Source organism: Acinonyx jubatus, chromosome C2 (assembly GCF_027475565.1).
Source record: "Acinonyx jubatus isolate Ajub_Pintada_27869175 chromosome C2, VMU_Ajub_asm_v1.0, whole genome shotgun sequence".
Lineage (NCBI taxonomy): Eukaryota > Metazoa > Chordata > Mammalia > Carnivora > Felidae > Acinonyx > Acinonyx jubatus.
Genome location: NC_069384.1, coordinates 67309683 through 67328318, shown reverse-complemented (window position 1 = coordinate 67328318; position 18636 = coordinate 67309683). Strand labels below are relative to the sequence as shown.

Sequence of the window (18636 nt, the reverse complement as noted above, 5' to 3'; positions counted from 1 at the left end):
ACACACAAACACTCACAACATGCTACAGTAACAAAAAGGATGTTGGGCTGTGGCATTATTAAAGATGATATCCAGTCTCCAAATGTAATTCTGTCTTTGTGCATATGTGTGTGGGCTCCTCTTGGTGTGGGTTAGAGCAATCAGAGCAATGCACTGGACTAATAGATGGTCTTCTCGGGGTGGAGAGAATGACCCACATAGAGCCTGACTTTCATAGAGGGGATCTTTCCACTTGTGAGTATATGTACATACTTTTTGGAAAATAAATTAGGGATAAGCAAAACCCTAAGTAGGGACACAAGGTACACCAAAGGCAACACAATAGGAGATTTTTCTGCCCATTCCCTTAGCAGCTCTTCTAGGCAACTGCTCCAGGGTGGAAATGCATGAGCCCAGCAGGAGAGTAGTAATGAGGGCTGTTTTATGAGGTATTTATAAGGCTTAGTTTAATAAAGCTGAAAATGACTGAGAAATGAATACGCCTCTGAAGTGGGAGAAGCCCAGTATAGTTTATGATGGATTAAGGAAAAACCTTGAAGCCTCAGTCCACCAAGCCAGAGAGGGAGAGAGAGATGAGTTGATGGACATGTCAAATTCAGAGAGCAATTTCCCAACTTAATTGACTGGGTCAGTTCTCCTTGGGCTCCCAGGGAGTTCTACTTGTAGGCCAGGCTGTAAACCCTGTGATCCTAGTGGTAAGGAGGAGGAAGAGAGCCTTCCTGGGCCCTGGGTCCTGGAATCCCTTGTGCTTACTGGGACAAATGAAGTAGCAGTGTCCTCAGACCTGGGTAGAGCCCAGTCAGAGAGAGAGCTCAGGGGACATAGTAGTCCTTCTGCTTTGGAATTTTCTTATTGGGTTCCTGTTAACATCATGAGTCCAGAGCCTGTGGGAGCCTGTGGGGTGTGGTGGATCTTGGGGTCTCTGATTCTCTTGGGCCTGGTTCAGGCAGTGAGATCGTGTTCAAGGGCCCAGGGTGCCTGCTTCACAAGTGCCACTCATATGTCCAAGTGGAGGGACTGGACAGGTCTGTAGGAAGTGGTAATGGAGAAACACCCAGCTAACGCTCACCCCGTATTGACTGGAATGGCATCAGTGGGAACAAAAAGCTGCAGATGCTGTGGCAAAGCACCACACACACACACTGAATTCTCTTTTTATACAAACTGTTGTGGCTCTGGAGACATGACCATTCAGAATGCATTAAGGGACCCACACTGTATGCAAATTAGCTTGAATGATTGGCAAAGGCTGCTCCATAGCCAGCCCTGGTCCACAGATGAGGAAGCTAAGAATGTACTCCTGAGAGGCTGTGGTGCTCTCTGGCAGGTACTTGAGGCCACATGGATGGCTGCATGGTGTCAGGAAGTTGAAGTGTGAAAGACAAGGGGACTTCTTAGGTCCAGCTGGCTCAGCAAAAGAGGGAAGGAAATACAGGGTTGGGTGCTCTAGGCCTTCTTGGGCTTTCTTGACTTCAGATAACTTTTGTGTGTGTGTGTGTATGTTATTAAAGTAATACATGTGCATCGCAGAAAATTTGGAGGATATAGGAAACCAAAACCATAATCACAGTTATGGTAAAAACCAAGGCAGAGACTTGGGGATTTAAATGGTGGCATGGAGACATTTCTTCTCCCCTTCTCTCATCACTCCAAAAGCAAAGAGGCCAAAAAACAAAAGCTGTCACTATTTTCAATAAAACTAGGATGTATTTATACTCCCAAATCATAATACATGAATACAGAAAGCAAAGGAACAGCAGTCATCCAGAAGAGTGGGTGTGGGTCAAACCTAAGCACCCATACAGTTTCAGAAACAATCAGAAATTGGAGGAACCTGATATCAGGGAAGGTGGGGTCCAGGTGGGAGCCTAAAAATGTGAGTTTGGTTGAAAATCTTTATGTAAACTTCAGCTAGGCCTTCAAGTTGTCTTTACTCTCTAGTCTTACAGCTAGGTCACCACTTCTTTGTCTCCACCGAGGGCAATAAGTATGTACCCTTGTGGGGCACCAGGGTGGCTCAGTCGGTTGGGAATCTCACTCTTGATTTTGGCTCAGGTCAAGATCCCAGTGTCTCAGGATCAAGCCCAGGGTCTTGGGCTCCACACTAACAATGTGAAGGCTGCTTGGGATTCTATCTCTCTCTCCCTCTGTCCCTCTCCCCTGTTCACATGCTCTCTCTTTAAAAAAAAAAAGAAAGAAAAAGTTTTGTTCCCTTGAGACACTGAACCAGAGAGGCCCTAGACATGAGGATACCGGGCACAGAGGTGGGTATGTGATGAGGGTCTGTTTGGACAACCAGAGGAATAAAAAAGATTATGATTATCAGTGGGGTTCAGCAGTTGCCTTTTCCAGCTAACTCCAGGACTCTGGCAGCCAAGCCTCTACCGCCTTCCCTCCTCCAGGCAGGAGATTGAAAGATGATTCTTTGAAGAAACAAAGTCTATAGGTTCTGAAAAAAAATAAGCCAGCTGGTACACAGAACTTGTAGTCAGTTTTCAGCATCTCACTTATAAATAGGAATATACAAATAAAGATCATAGACATCAGAGAAAAAAGTGCCGCCATGAAAGAAAGACCAAAACAAGTAAGCAAATAGAGGAACCCAATGAAAACAGATATGGTATATGCACAGAACATTTTAAAGACTCCATAATTCTTCAGAATAAGTGAAGATACTGCATTCATGAAATAAGAACAAGATAACTTAGAAGTTAAAATATGGCAGCAGAAAAAATTAATAAAGGGTTTAAAGATAAAGGAAGTTTCCCAAAACATTGAACAAAAAGATAAATGGAAAATAAGAGAGAAAAAGAAGAAAATTAGAAGACCATGGTGCCTAGCTGGCTCAGTCGGTTTTGTGTGGGCCCCACATTTGTTGTCAAGATTACTTAAAAAATAAAATCTTTTTTAAAAAATTAGAAAAACTTAGGAAATTTTCTAAATTTTTCTCTAAAAAATTTAAGAAATTATCAAAGAAAGAATATAGGAAAATTTGCCAGAACCAAAGTGTGAGGTCTTCAGATCAAAGGTCCACCCAGTACCTAGCACCATGAGGCACCTAAACATGACATTTCAAAACATCAGCCTTGAAGAGAAGATTCCCACAGACAAAAAAACATTAGGAATATGAATGTATAAACCTCTTACTAACAAGATTTAAATTTAGAATACAGTGGAAATTATCCTCAAAATTCTGAAATAAAAATAATATTTGGTTGTGAATTTTATACCCAGCCAAACTATGAGTCATATGAGAGTAGAATAAAGACATTTTCAGACTTTCAGAGATTTGATACATTTCACATGTGCTCTTGTTTCAGTAAAACAAGAGTAAACAAAGAAAATGTGGATCCAAGGAAAAGGAAATCTAACACAGGAAGGGGGTGAGGAGAGATACCAGGCTGACAGCCATGCGGCAGGCACAGAGAGCCACAATCCAGATTAGTATAGGAGGACAGCCTGCACCCAGAGAGTCAGGGAACACAAGCATTCAGATTATCTGGAAGGTTTGTATGGAAAATTATATGAAGATTTATTTTATAAAACTGTTGGGGGGGGTACGGAGAGACTTAAAATTGGCTTCAAAGGATACTAAGGGGGAAAAGGCTTTTTTTTTTTTTGCATGATTTATTTTTAAAAACTTTATTAAAATATAGGTACAGAAAAACCACACAGGGGCGCCTGGGTGGCTCAGTCAGTTAAGCGGCCGACTTTGGCTCAGGTCATGATCTCACGGTCCGTGAGTTCGAGCCCCGCATCGGGCTCTGTGCTGACAGCTCGGAGCCTGAAGCCTGTTTCAGATTCTGTGTCTCCCTCTCTCTGACCCTCCCCTGTTCATGCTCTGTCTCTCCCTGTCTCAAAAATAAATAAAACATTAAAAAAAATTTTTTTTAAAGAAAAACCACACAGAACAAAAGTATAGCTTACTGCATATTGGGTAAATACCTTTGTAATGACCATCCAGGTCAAGAGACAGAATTCCACAAACACTCCAGGTCCCTCTTTTCTATCCCATCCTTGTCAGAGCCCCCTCCTTCCAAATGGGAGATAATTATTAACACCAAAAAAAAAAAAAACAAAAAACAAAAGAGCATACAGAAAAGGAAATGTAATCATTGTTTATCACTTGGTGCAACCATGATATTTATATAATCATCCTAATTAAAACACTGTATATGGGGACACCTGGGTGGCTCAGTCAGTTAAGCATCTGACTTTGGCTCAGGTCATGATCTTACCGTTCATGGGTCTGAGTTCTGTGTCAGGCTCTGTGCTGACAGCGTGGAGCCTGCTTGGTATTCTCTCTCCCCTTCTCTCTCTGACCCTCCCTGACTTGCACTTTCTCTCTCTCTCAAAATAAAAAACTTAAAATAAATAAGTAAATAAATAAATAAAACACTTATATGGACTTAAGCATAACTTGTAATACAGATATATTATACTCTTTGTTGTTGTTATCATGGGGAGACATCACCAGAGGGACAAGCCTTAACTTTTGGTACCAGCTGAATGTTGGGTAAATATTAGGAAAGAAAGGGATAAAACATTTTAAATAATTTTTTTCTCTGACTATAACTATGGTATATGTTCATTAAAGAAATTTGGGGGGAAACCCAAAAAACATAAAAAGAAAATACAAATGCCCTAAAATCCAACCAAGAATTAACCATTGTTATTTTATTATGTTCTCTTTCAGGCATTTTTTTATAGCTGTGTGTGAGTTTGAGAGTATTTTATAAAATAAAGATATACTACGTACATGGTTCTTATTCTGATTATTATTATCATTATTATTTTTAATGTTTATTTATTTTTGAGAGACAAAGCGCAAGCAAGGGAGGGGCAGAGAGAAAGAGGGAGACACGGAATCTGAAGCAGGCTCCAGGCTCTGAGCTGCCAACACAGAGCCCGATATGGGACTCGAATTCACTAGCCATGAAATCATGACCTGAGCTGAAGTCAGATGATTAACCAACTGAACCACCCAGGCACCCTAGTTTTTATTCTGATTTTGACATGTAAGATTAAATCACTCTTTCCCCACATTGTTAAAAATTCTGTGAGCCTCAAGACCTCTTTCGGTGGCTGCTCTAGGAATGGGTCAGGGAGTGGAGAGAGGGCCTTGTTGGCAGAGCTCCACAGGTAGCAGTGTATCCACACTCTTACCCCTTGAAAAAGAGAAAGTTCAATTTTTATATATTTCATTTGTTTACACCACTGACGAAGATTTACCTTGAAAAAGTTTGCATAGTGCTTGAAAAATACTGGCCTAAAACATTCTGTTATCTAAATTATATTTCTGTTATATATTCTATCACATACATTTATTCTACTCTATTATATAGATGTATTATATACATTTAGATGTATACATATAGATGTATTATATACATTTATTCTACTCTACTCTATTATATAAATGTATCATTATTGCATAAATTTTATCATAATTTATCTAAACAACTCTCCTTTGTTTCAAAAAACTTTTTTACCCAAAAAATACTTTTTGGACCTTTTGTCCATATCTTTGACTATATAGCCTTAGGATAAATTCCCAGGAGTGAAGGCTCTTAACTTCTCTGGGCGGGTCTCTTGCTGATAAGAGTACTCTCCCACCAGCAATGTATTCTCATTTTCTTATTAGTGACCCTATCGGCAGCACTGATAAGTGCTATCCCCTCCAAACACTGGACCAAGTGCTGTGCATTGATACCTTGTTCACTTCTCACAGCAATCCTAAAACAAAGCTACTACCATTAACATGCCAATTCACAGATGAGGAAATGGAAATTTACTAAATCTAAGTAACTTGCTCATACATAGCTAGTCAGTGATTGACCCAGAATTTCACCCTAGGGAAAGTCCATGTGCTTGTCGTCAATTGTTTTTTAAAGTACAATTGTATAAGTTTCCATGTAAACATAGGTAGTGAGTGACCATTTCCCCCATACACATATTGGTCACTTGCATTTCTACTTTTTAAGGGAGGTATTCTGTACCTTTTCTCTTAGGCGATGATCTTTTCCCTACTGCTTTGTGTATAAAATATACAAAGGAGCTCTTGGGTATAAATATATTAATCCTTTTGTCAAAAAGAATGAAATATTTCTCTCACGGATCGTATGCCTGTTGTGAAACACAGACGTTTGAATTTTTTACACAGTCAGAACTGCAGATTGTTTTTAATGTAAATTGCACTGATTTTGCATCAATGACCCTGAAGTAATGAGTCTTCTCACTGTCAACCACCATAAATCTCAAGGATGTAGAGTTTGGGGGACACACTTTACTCCGGCACACCTTGCATGGTGGCAGTTACCCTAAACAAATAAAGACAGGGTCCTGACTGGGATTTGGGATTTTGCTTGTGGGAGCTCATATTCTATGGTCCCTAGAGAAGGAAGAATGCCCAAGAGTGAGAAAAAACTCAGTGTGGGGTGAGAGGTACATTTCTCCCAGAAAAAGAAATACAGCCAGGCCCCTTGTACCTGATAATGCAAGTGAGGTTTAGATGAAAAACAAATCCCAGGGCTCCTCTCTTGGATGGCAGAGACCGGCCACAGTAGGGGACGGTCATGCCCAGAGTACAGGGCCCTCTGGGTCACAGCTGTGTCTCTGAGCAGTCCACTCATAACCCTCGAGCACCCAAGGTTAGGAGCCCACTGATGATGCAAGGAGACAATCTCCCCCTCGCAGTCAGGGACGTGCTGTTGACAGGAGGCTGTGTACCTGGGCAAGTGTCAGGTCTTCTCTGGACACTGGCTTCCACCTCCTGATTCCAGAGTCATACAGCACAGTTCAAGCCTCTATATTCCAAATGAAAATGTAGTCTTACTCTGTACGTGTCATCTGGGGACAGAGCTCATTGACCGAAACTTGCTTTGGCAGCTGGCTTCGGACAGGCACCTGTTCCCATAGTACCCATTCGGAGTATTGGGTGTGTGGGAGAACGATGCTGGACAGACTGCCAAGGGCTCTGAGCCACTTGCTTCACCACTCACCAGCTGTGTGGTCTCAGCCAGGCTCATCCCTGTTTTGGGTTACAGTGTTCTGGCCTATGTAATGGCAGGGTTGGGCAGATTCCCTGCCAAAGTCTAGGATTCCCAGAGTTTTTTTTTTTTTAAATCTTGTACATGGTATCTTTTTGTCTTTTCTTTCCTGGCAAAGTGCTCTGGTGTTGTCCCGGCCCTGGACCTTTTTCTGCCACCTTATAACTTGTCTCAGAGTCTGCTGTGCTACTCAGGGCTGGGTCGTCTGCTGGGGAAATCAGGCTCCCTGGACTCACTGTCCTCACACAGGAACCAGGGAAAATGTCTTTCTCGGAGAGCCAACTAGATGAATGTTGTTTCCTGCAATGACAATGCTCTGAAAGAGAGCTTCTGTTAGATAAGAGACACCCAGCTATTAATACCAAGCAATAGGTACTTGCCTCGGTCTGGAGCCCCTTGAGTTCCTAAGGCCTGATACAGTCCCTGAAGAGGGTCTTTCAAATAGTGGTCTCTGTGGCCCCGGGCCTCCTCCCAAGGCCCAGCTACTTGGGTCCCAGCCTGGCCCTCTGCTCAGGTCATCCTGTGTCTCCAGTTACACTACTAGGCCACCCCAGGTGATTCACTGGAGAACCCTTGCAGGCCAGCCCAACATGGAGTCAGGCAAAGCGTCTCTCCTCACCCTAAGGTGCCAGCAAGCTGGTGCTTAAGAAGCTGGGGCTCTAATTCCGTGGCTGTGCTGACAGTGCTCATGACTGCAGGGGGACTTCAGGCCTCAGGGTCTTAGGGCAGAACTCTGAAGTCATTGGAAAATCCATTCCTATCCACAAGGTCCTTCCAAACATTCTAAAAGAGATAGTTTTCCCTAGCCCAGTGTCCAGGGGCTGATGGGACACAGCACCTACCCGCCCCCACTTACGACATTCCTAATCACTCTTCTCAGCACTGAGTACTCACAAACACAAGGTGCTACTTCCCCTACCCCAAGTAGACTCCCTGATTTCCCAGGGGAGGGGGCCCCAACTAGCTTGGGTCATGCAGCGCTCCCAGATATAACCATATAGCACCCAATTCCTGCTTGGCCATCTGCAGCCTTGACCAACAAGGTTTCTTTGCTGGAAGGTTAACTCACAACTTTCCTTCAGTATGTATTTTTATTAATTTCTTTAATGAATATAGTGGGTATTTAAAGGGAATACATGCATGGGATCAAAACAAAAGAAAACAAAAAACAGTACAAAAAGATACCCAGTGAAAAGTGGATCTCCAATGCTTGATTCCTGAACCCCAAGTTCCTCTTCCCTGAGATGGACAGAGGCAGGCAACCATACACAGGCAAATATGTACATTTATGCGTGTGCACATAAAATGCACCGAAGTCTGGCTTTACTTGATATTCAGCCAAAAATTGGTCTTCAGCCTCAGCCTTTGGAAGTCTAAATAGCTGAATGCGTACTTCGCCGCCATTTATAGTACCCTTGAGTTTGTGTCTGGTCTATAGTCACCGTTGGGTTACACATGTTACCAATGTATTAAATCAATAGACTCTCATGGTAGGCAAAGGGCATGCCTCTCAGATTTACTGTTAATAAATGATACTGTAAGCGTCTAGGTAAATCGTGAAGTGAAAATCTGTTTCATGTGTTACAATTCTGTCAGTGGAACTATATATGTATGTTTAATATTGTGAAAGTAAAATGTCACAGTAATTAATGATTGTGAAACTGCTAATTTTATGGTCAAACACACTTAAGCACTTTGTATTTTTTGTTAAAGTTTATTTGTTTATTTAGAAAAAGAGAGAGAGAAGAGTGGAGGAGGGATAGAGGGAGAAGAAGAGAGAAAATCCCAAGAAGGCTCCAAACTGTCAGTGCAGAGCCTGATGCGGGGCTTGAACTCACAAACCGTGAGATCATGACCTGAGCTGAAATCAAGGGTCGGGCACTTAACTGTCTGAGCCACCCACTTAAGTAGTTTAAAATAGCAAATAAATAGGAAGAAGACTGAGAGTTAAAAAGAATATTGTGAGAGAATGTTAGCTAGATAACTTTAGGAAGAACATTATAGGCTTTGTGAACCTAAAGTGTTAAGCAATTTAAATTACAGGGCAGAAGAAGAGATTTGATTAAATAATAATTCTAATATTTGTCAACTGGGTTGACATCTCTCTAGCATTCATTATGTTAAACAAAATAAACTGTAAGCAGTATGTTTAATTTGGGGTATTTCATTCCATTTAGGTTATGAGTCTTTCAAGAATAAATTCGACTTGGAAATTTTCATTTTATGAAAATAGATTTTAAAAAAAGAATGGAAGCTTTTCTACTTCAACATCTCATAAGCAGAAGAAAATTACCAAATCATGTGCAATATCTATGATAAATCAGAGACAGAACAAAGAATGTAAAGGGAATAGAGAAGAGAAAAAAAGTCTGGAAAAATGTAATATTTCAAAAAATATCTGGCTTTTCCACTGTTCTCAGTGATGTGAGCATGACCATGTTGAGCACTCACTGCTTCTGCAGGAAACTTAAAATGTGGCCATTAGCAATTTAAAAAAAAGTTTTTTTTTTAACTTTTACTTATATTTAAGAGACAGAGAGAGACAGAGCACGAGCAGGGGAGCAGCAGAGAGAAGGGAGACACAGAATCCAAATCAGGCTCCAGGCTCTGAGCTGTCAGCACAGAGCCGGATGTGGGGCTCAAACTCAAGAACCATGAGATCATGGCCTGAGCCTAAGTAGGACACTTAACTGGCTGAGCTACACAGGTGCCCCTGGCCATTAGCAATTTTAACCGCAAAACGATAAGAAGAAAAATTTTGTTCTTTGCGATGAAATTTCAGATTAATTCTTGCATCCCATAAATTTGTTCTGACATGGTGATGACTGACTTTGGCCTCAACTTTAACCCCGTGTGGATTGTAGCATTTGCTGGGGTCTGCGTTCTAGGCAACACACAAGCCTGCCTGCACACCGCTCAGCACCAGTGTGTCTGTTTACCACTCTTCCTGGGGCGTGCTCCAGGGTGGTCTTTTTTCCTAATAATTGCACACCATTTATTTAACCAAACCCTAATGATGGACTTTTAGGGTGTTTTCAGTCTTCTGTCATAAAGAATGCTGCAAAGATAACCATTGTATGTGTACAAGCATAAAGGCAGAGTGAATTCCTAAAAATAGAATTACTCAAAGAGTATACACATTTAAAAATTTGATACCTTGTCCAACTTACCGTAACATTGTATCACACTTTCTAGTTTTATCTGTCTCTTTCTTTTAGAGGTAATTCTCCAGTTTCAGTGGGAGGGTTGGTTCTGGGGGAAAGACAGTCAGCCAAGATGATTTCAGTGTTCCCTCATCTCCAAGGAGCCCCCTTCTTGCCTACATGGTCCTGGTCCCCTGGGCACCTGGTCAAATCTCCCTGGAGGGCCCCATCACACTTATTCTTCCTGAGCCATCAAACCTTGTCTGTCTGATGTTGTAGGCTTCCTGGGTCCCGGTTCTCTAAAATAGCATCAAAGCTGCCTGGGATACTATGACTCTCCCTTCTTCCACCCTTTTCCTTATTTCAAGAGTTGGGAAAGGGCCTGATGTTTCTGGATTCCTCCGCGGTTCCCTCCCGACCCTTTATCTCTAGTACTTTCATTCAAGCAAGAAGTGGTTTCCCTCCTGCTGCTTAGGGCATCTTCCTGGATTTAAAATTTCTGTGCTTTGTGGATCTTCATTTTTATGTCTGGATGGGACCATGGTCCCTAAATAGTGATATAAAGGCCATAACTTCAACTTGATTTGTGGGAAGGGCTTGGTACAAGAGCTTGGGGGAGACTGGACTTCCATCTCGACCGCAGAGAATGACACTCCAATGGATGCACCAGTCACGGCACCATCAAGTCTACTATTCCCAAATCTCTCACACAACCCCCACCCACACACCAGTCTTCCTCCCTCCAGGCAAGCAACAGTAAGCTGGTCTTTGCGGAAGGATGGCCAGTATTGGCTCTATCTGCCACCAGGTGACCTGGCATGAAGGGCTCTGCCCAAAAGCCCAGAGGGAAATCACCTAAGCCAATCAGACTGGCTCTCTGTGGGATTTGAGCTGAAGAATGAAGATTAGATTGGCCAGTAGCAATACGAGAATGGACTAGACACACGGGGATTCCATGGAGAGACTGGGCTGGCTGGAGGAAGAGTGGGTTGGCTGCCCCCTCTCTAGGCTCCCGCCTACAGGTCCAGTCATGCCACCTTGCTAAGATGGCTAAAGTAAGTGACTCTTGTAACCACAGGAGCACACTAGCTGGTGGACATCCGTGGTGTGCCTCGGAACTCACTCTCCTGGCCCAGGTGCTCTTCTACCCCCTCCCTCCACCCAAATGTCCCACGGAGGAGATCCTCCATCCACAAGGTACAAGATCGGCTTGGCTTCCGATCTGTACCCTTAAATTCCCTTTCAGAGAAAAGAGGAGTTTGACACGTGCACGGCCACCTTCCTGGGCCATATACAGCAACAGTCTTCTGTGCTGAGGTAAATACAGTTCCCTGACCATCTCATCTCCTTGCTCTGAGGGGTGTGCACAGCACTCAGCACCATGCATGCACTTGCTAATTCTTCCATGTGGGCCGCTGGCAGGTAGAGCAGTGGCTAATAATTATGACTTTGTATTTTTAACCACGTAGTTTCTGAAAGAATTTTGAAGAATTGAGTTACATGCTCATAATTTTTATGTTGACATCTAGAACTTTTCATCCAAGCTTAAAGATCCAAAGAACGTAATTACCGGCATATTGTAAATACTGACATTTTAAAATAAAACTGTTCTTTTGAATGCAACTAATAGAATCTAAAAGGCACAGCATTTAAAAAAAATCCAGGCAGGGCTCTACTTTAACAATAGGAAAATTTACATTGTTCCTTTTACCCTTTGAAGGTGTGTATCATTCCACATCCCCCGCAGAATTTTATCCTAATGTAATGTATTTTTAAGCTTGAAAGTCTCTTATTGTTCACACTATCCTACTTTACTGCAACTAAAAAATATATACGAATTATAATGTTAATTTTTAAAATTTCCTGTGAAGATGAGATCTAAGTTAAAAATGATTTGGGATTGAGATACTGTGATTATTACTAACATCAAACGTTACAGAGATCCTTGAATTTTGACAGTTATTAAATGTCAAGTAAAATTTTAGAGAGCAGTGGTGTAGAATAGATGTTACTTATCACCAGAATGAGAAATATTAACAGCAGAGAGAGACAGAGAGTAAGAGTCTTAGGGCCTGCCAAACATGTTTTTATGCGTGTTGTCAAGTGCATTATTTCCAGAAGGATCCACAAATCACTCCTGCTAGAGTGGAGACATTGAAATCTACAGAGAGTTGGCAATGATGAGGAGGAAACTTGTACCCAAGTAAAAGATGAATATGAACTTATAGTATTTGGGACTCTCTGGACAAAATTTAATAAAAATGATAAAACCTTTAAAAGAAAACCTAGGAGAAAATCTTTATGAGCTTGGGGTAGGTAGGGATCTGATATGACATACAAGGCACAATTTTTAAAAATGTAAATTTTTTAATGTTTATTTATTTTTGGCAGACAAGAGAGAGACAGAGCGCAAGCAAGGGAGGGGCAGAGAGAAAGAGGGAGACACAGAATCCGAAGCAGGCTCCAGGATCTGAGCTGTCAGCACAGAGCCCAACTGGCGTTAGATCATGACTTGAATGGAAGTCGGACGCTTAACCAACTGACCCAATCAACACCCCAAAAATATTAATAAATTAGACCATCAAGATTATGAACTCTGAGATAAATCACAGGTTTGGGGAAAGTACTGGCAAATCTAGTGTATACAAAGAACTGAAGTTCAGTAGCAAGAAAGCAAACAACCCAATGACAAATAGGTAAAAAGTTTGAAGAGACCCTTCACCAGAGATTTATGGATGGCAAATAATTACGTGGAAGAATGATCAACATCATTAGTTGTGAGGAAAATGCAAAATAAAGCCACAAGAAGATACCACAAGACACTATTAAAATGACTAAAATTAAAAAGGCTGATCATACCAAGTGTAGCGGAACTCTACAAGTGTAGAGAGTCTCCTATACTGCTGGTGAGAATGCAAAATGCAACAACCACCCTGAAAAACAGTTTGGCAGTTTCTTTTTTTAATGTTTATTTATTTTGAGAAAGAGAGAGCATGCACGAGCAAGGTAGGGACAGAACGAGAGGGGGAGAGAGAATTTCGAGCAGGCTCCGTGCCATCAGCGCAGAGCCCGATGTGGGCCTCGATCCCAAGAACTGTGACATTGTGACCTCAGCCGAAATCGAGAGTCAGCCGCTTAACAGACTGAGCCACCCAGGTGCCCCCAGTTTGGCAGTTTCTTACATAGTTAAGCACACATTTACTATACGATCCAGTTATTCCCTGCCTAGCTATTTACCCAAGAAAAAGAATGTATGTGTCCACACAAAGACTTATACACAAGTGTTCACAGCAGTTTTATTTGTAAGGGCCCCAAACTGGACACAACCCAAATATCCATTATTAGGTGAATGGATAAACACATTGTAGTATAGCCATTACAATGGATATAAACAGCGATAACAAGGAATGAATTACTGGTAGACCAGCAACACCAATGAATATCAGAATAATCAGTCTGAGTGAAAGAAGCCAGGCACGAAGAGAGTACCTGCTGTATTGCTCCAGTTATATACAATTCTAGAAAATGGAAACTAATTTATAATGGCAGAAGGCAGAACAATGGTTGCCAAGGGATGGGGTATGTTGACAGTAGGGGTGGAGGGAGGGAGGGATATTAAAGGGGGTGAGACCTTATCTTGATGGTGGTGATGGTTTCATGGGTGTGTATGCATAGTGCACACTTTAAATGGGTGAGACGAACTTCACGGCAGTTATAGCTCAGTAAAGCTGTTAAAAAAGTGTGAATAAACGTCCAAGAAAATAGAAAATACTAACTGGTTCTTAACCACATTTCTCTTACTTGCAGGTGTACTATTCATCTGTCTGAAGTAAATGGGGAACTTTCTACATCCTCTGCCCAAGTGTACCCCTGGGGCACACACAAGGCTGGGGAACAAGAGCACCTCAGAGCTGTTCCTCAAGACTGAGGATGGGGAACAGGTGCAGAGGCCGAGCTTCAAAAGCAGCATGCAATACTCCAATCTTGACTACTCTAAGACAGATACAGTTAGAAAAGGCGTGCGGTCTTGGCATGTATGTGTCACACAGGAGAAATAATGTCCTGCCACCTTCCTGTTTCTCTGATACTCTCCTTGCTTTGTTTTCTTGGGATTCTCCCTCAGGAGCTTGGCAATCTTTGACAATAGTGGGGAATGGAAAAGGTGATTAAATGACCAAGGTTATTAAATTAAAAAAAAATTAAGTTTATTTTAGAGAGAGAGAGAGCACACGTGTGCACATGCTGGAGGGGCAGAGAGGGAGAGAGAATCCCAAGCAGTCTCCCTGCTATCAGTGGTGAGTCCTATGCGGGGCTCCATGTCACAAACCGGGAGATCATGACCTGAGCCGAAATCAAGAGTTGACGCTTAACTGACTGAGCCAGCCAGGCGCCCCCCAGCCCAGGTTATTAAATTAAATAACAATTGTCATCTTTCCTGCTCCCCCATTCTATAATACGTCCGAATGCTGAGCATCTCGACATGAGTCAAAGCTCCCCAATTATAAGGCCACATTGTCTGTGGCAGAAATGTGCATAAGAGAGGGATGGCGGTGTGGAACCCTGAGTTCATGATAACTCCTTACAGGGGCATTGTGGACACTCATATATTTAATTGTTCTCCTGCTCCCCTCCCATTTTTTTTCAGGGGGCAGTGGAGCCTTTCCACCCTGGGACCTCCACAGTAACATTGCAAGTGTGAGAGATCCGCCTTTCATCTGTAGAGTGGGAGAAAGACAAACATGAAAGGGAGGTGGGAATGCAGAGCCTGCCCACCTCTGTCAGTAGGAGAGTCTCAGATCTCAGACTGGTTTTAGGAAGGGCAGTATTTGGGTTTCCTTAAATCCATCACGCTGGGAACCTCTTGCCCTCATAAGCCCTGATCTGAAGGTCCCTGACACAGAGGGACGACCCTAGACTTTTGAATTCTAGACCCACCACCAGATGTGTGATATGTCGGTTGGGAGTAGTGACACCACCTTACAGGACTCTGTGAAAAATAAATTGATAATAGAACGGGACCTTGAACAAAGTCTGGCAATACAAATACAATGCTCTTGGAAAGAGTCCTGTGTGTGTGTGTGTGTGTGTGTGTGTGAATGCAGTAAGAGAAAGAGAGAAAGAAAGGGGGAGAGAAGACATTACCCAGGACCTACTTCCTCCAAATGGAAAGCTGGAGCCCTGCAGTCACACAGCCTGGGCTCAAACCCCGCCCCACTTCTCACCAGCTATTTGACCTTGGGCAATTGTTCTTCTAATGCAAAATGGAGCTAATAATAGAACCTACTCTGGATTTGCTGTGAGGGCTGAAGCACCAAAAGTGCTTAGAACAGTGTCAAGCACATAGCAGGCACCCCAAATTATTACTGCTGTTACTGAGCTGAGTATGGGGAGTGAAGGGTTGCTTCTGCAATCCGAGGCACTGGTACATCAAAGTAAATATGGAAAATGTCCTGAGCTTCACAAAGATTGCTTCATCGACAAAATTACAAAATATGACCTAGCTTCCTTTGGGGAAACAAATGGTACCAGTCCTGTAAATTATGTGTGAAACAGCTCTTGCAAGACTCCACTGGTGAAAAACTAAAGTCTCCCATTTAGGGCCTTCCCACCTCCATTTATCCACTGGAGAATTCCCCTCCTCCCCTCCATCCCTTCCTACACTGCCTCCTTTCTGCCTCTTACTTGCTGGAATCCAGAATTGAACAGAATCTTAAAAGAGTATCAGGTCCAGTATTTTAATGTAAGAAAGGACTAAAGAGTGGACTCAGGGCCCATCCGAGACACGGGAGTGTGGTTTATGAGAAGTGAAGAAAAGAACAGGAAAGGGAAGGAGAGGCCAGTGCGACTTACCCTCCTGTCACCCCTCCGTGTCACTTTCCCAGCGCAGAAGAATCCCTGGAACTCATTTGCTGTTGGACCCCAATTCGGATTGAAACACATTAAGAAATAAACCTTTGCCCCCACTCTCTGGCACACAGCTCAAAAAAAACCCTTAAAATCTCTAAAGTGCCAGGTCTTTTGTATGCTAATGAGCGACTGGTGGCTGGGGGCTCCTGGATAGCCTCTAGATGGGGGTTGGGGTTGCCAGGGCAACCAACCAAGACATTAGAGGGTCAGAACTTCAGCCCCTCCCCCCAACTTCCTGGGAGGAACTGGAGGTTGAGCTAATCACTAATGGCTAATGATTTACTTTTTTTAAAGAGACTCTTTTTAAGTTTATTTATTTTAGAGAGAGAGAGAGAGAGAGAGCAGGCGCTCGCGAGTGGGGGAGGGGCAGAAAGAGGGAGAGAGAGAATCCCAAGCAGGCTCCACACCATCAGCACAGAGCCTGATTCAGGGCTCAAACTCACAAACTGTGAGAACCGTGAGTACTCTGAGATCGTGACCTGAGCTGAAATCAAGAGGCAGTCACTTAATGGACTGAGCCACCCACAGGCGCCCCAACTAATGGCTAATGACTTAATCAGCTGAGCTCCCAGGTTGAGGATCAGGTGGGGGTGCTGGGAGGTGGTGCCATGCCTGGGGAGGGCATGGAAGCTCCTCGTCCCTTCTTCCCCCACACCCTGCCCTATTCATCTCTTCCATCTGACTGTTCCTGAGTTGTATCCTGTTGTAGTAAATTGGTACTCTCGTCCTTTTCCTGAGTTCTGTGAGTCCTTCTGGCAAATTATCAAACCTGAGGACAGGGTCATGGGAACCCCTGATTTATAGCATTTTATTGGTCAGAAGCACAGGTGACAATTTGACTTGCATTTCATGTCTGAAGTGGGGGGTAGGGGAGCAGTCCCTGAGACTGAGCCCTTAACCTGTGGGGTCAACCCTAACTCCAGACGGTTAGTGTCACAATTCAATTAAACTGTTGGTGTCTGATGCAAATTGGAGAATCGCTTGGTGTGAAAAAACCTACACATTAGGTGGCAGAAGTGAGCATGGAGAAGTAACACTTTTTTCCATTTAGGCTAGATAAATAATTAAGTCAATATCAGGACATTTGTCAGGAGCTAAAGGTTTTCATACCTGAACCAAGGAATTCTCCTTCTAGGTATCTTTTCTAAGAAAAGAATCAGAAACTAGGTCGAGGATAAATATACGACATCTATTCCCCAGAATAAATCTTCCCCAGAAACAGCCTTAATATCCAACAATAAAATTAGATACTTTAAATTATAAAGGTTTCCATGGTCATGGAGAAATGTTCATGATATAATTAATTCATGATATAATTAATATTAAGGATAGAAAATAAAAGTACAGTTATGATCTGTTGTGTATTAAAATCATTTACAGTAAGTGATGAGGGAGCATAAGGCAAGCTGATACCCTGCAACTGCCACAACCCTCCCCAGCACCTCGCCCCCCCTTAATCCTACCTCTCTCACGTCCCAGGTGGGGTATGTGTGACATTCCCCAGACGCTCCTGGCTGCCCAAGAACAAAAAAAAGGAAAAAAAAAAAAACCAATGGTTAACCCATAGAGGTCACAGTCATGAAGGACATGAGTCTCCATCAGTTTACAAATATCTTAGTAAATTACAAGAAAAAGGCAATCTTATCAATAGACTAATCTCCAGAAACCTATAGATTCAGTTTTCTGGGGCCCTAACATCTCTCCCCTCCATAGTGAGGTGAACAAAGGCAAAAAGGAAATGGTAGGTACAATTAAATTTCTTTATAGCTTGCAGCCCGTTGACAAATACTTGAGGCAAATACATAGTGTAATATTTCTCCAGGAACTCCCTACTATCTTGATGTTAATGCCTTACTAGAGGAAAAAACTACCTTAGCTTGACAATCAATAGCAAGCTGGCATCTTTTGAGTCTCCTCTTCAGCATACAAAAGTTCTTTTGGAGACCTCCCCTTTGCCTGTACCTCCCCCAACTCCAAGGTATATCATCAGTCACTCTTCAACAACCCCAGGGCAGTTCTTTCCGCCCCCGGGTCCTGTCCCTGTGCTTTAAAAAAAATCACCTTCTTTGCACCAAAGACATGTCAAGGCTCAAGAATTCTTTCTTGGCTGGCAGCTCTGGGCCTCCCCCCCACCCCCACTCCAAAACTGCATCAGTGAGACGTAAAGAAAGCATTGTGCTTTTTAAAATGAAGACCTTGGAACCTTCGAGAGGATAACAGCACTGTTTGGAAACTAATCCAGAAAGAAACAGTTCTCTCTTAAAGGACATTTATGATTCTGAATTTTTCCAAGACTGGGCTCTCCTCCCCTTAACCGTGGATGTGCTTGCCTTGAAACTAAACAAGGAGACGCTTCATGCACGCAGGCACGAGTGAGGAAGGGGCAGAGGGAGAGGGAGAGAGAATCTTAAGCAGGCTCCTCAGTGTGAGCCAGAAGCATGAAGGTGAGATCCTCACCCGAGCTGAAATCAAGAATCTGAGGCTTAACCAACTGAGCCACCCGGACGCCCAGCTGCTTGTTCTTTTGTTTCAAATTC

The 18636-nt window shown here is 42.8% G+C and overlaps 1 long non-coding RNA gene across 1 annotated transcript; it reads right to left on the bottom strand.

Annotated features, from left to right (window-relative positions):
* Positions 1 to 10206: 10206 nt before the first annotated feature.
* LOC128315056 (uncharacterized) lies at positions 10207 to 16331 on the bottom strand. Its single transcript, XR_008297423.1, has 3 exons — positions 16043 to 16331; positions 11421 to 11664; positions 10207 to 10301 (listed from the first exon to the last, which is right to left on the bottom strand). It is a non-coding gene; the product is annotated as an uncharacterized LOC128315056 (long non-coding RNA).
* Between the last annotated feature and the right edge of the window lie 2305 nt (positions 16332 to 18636).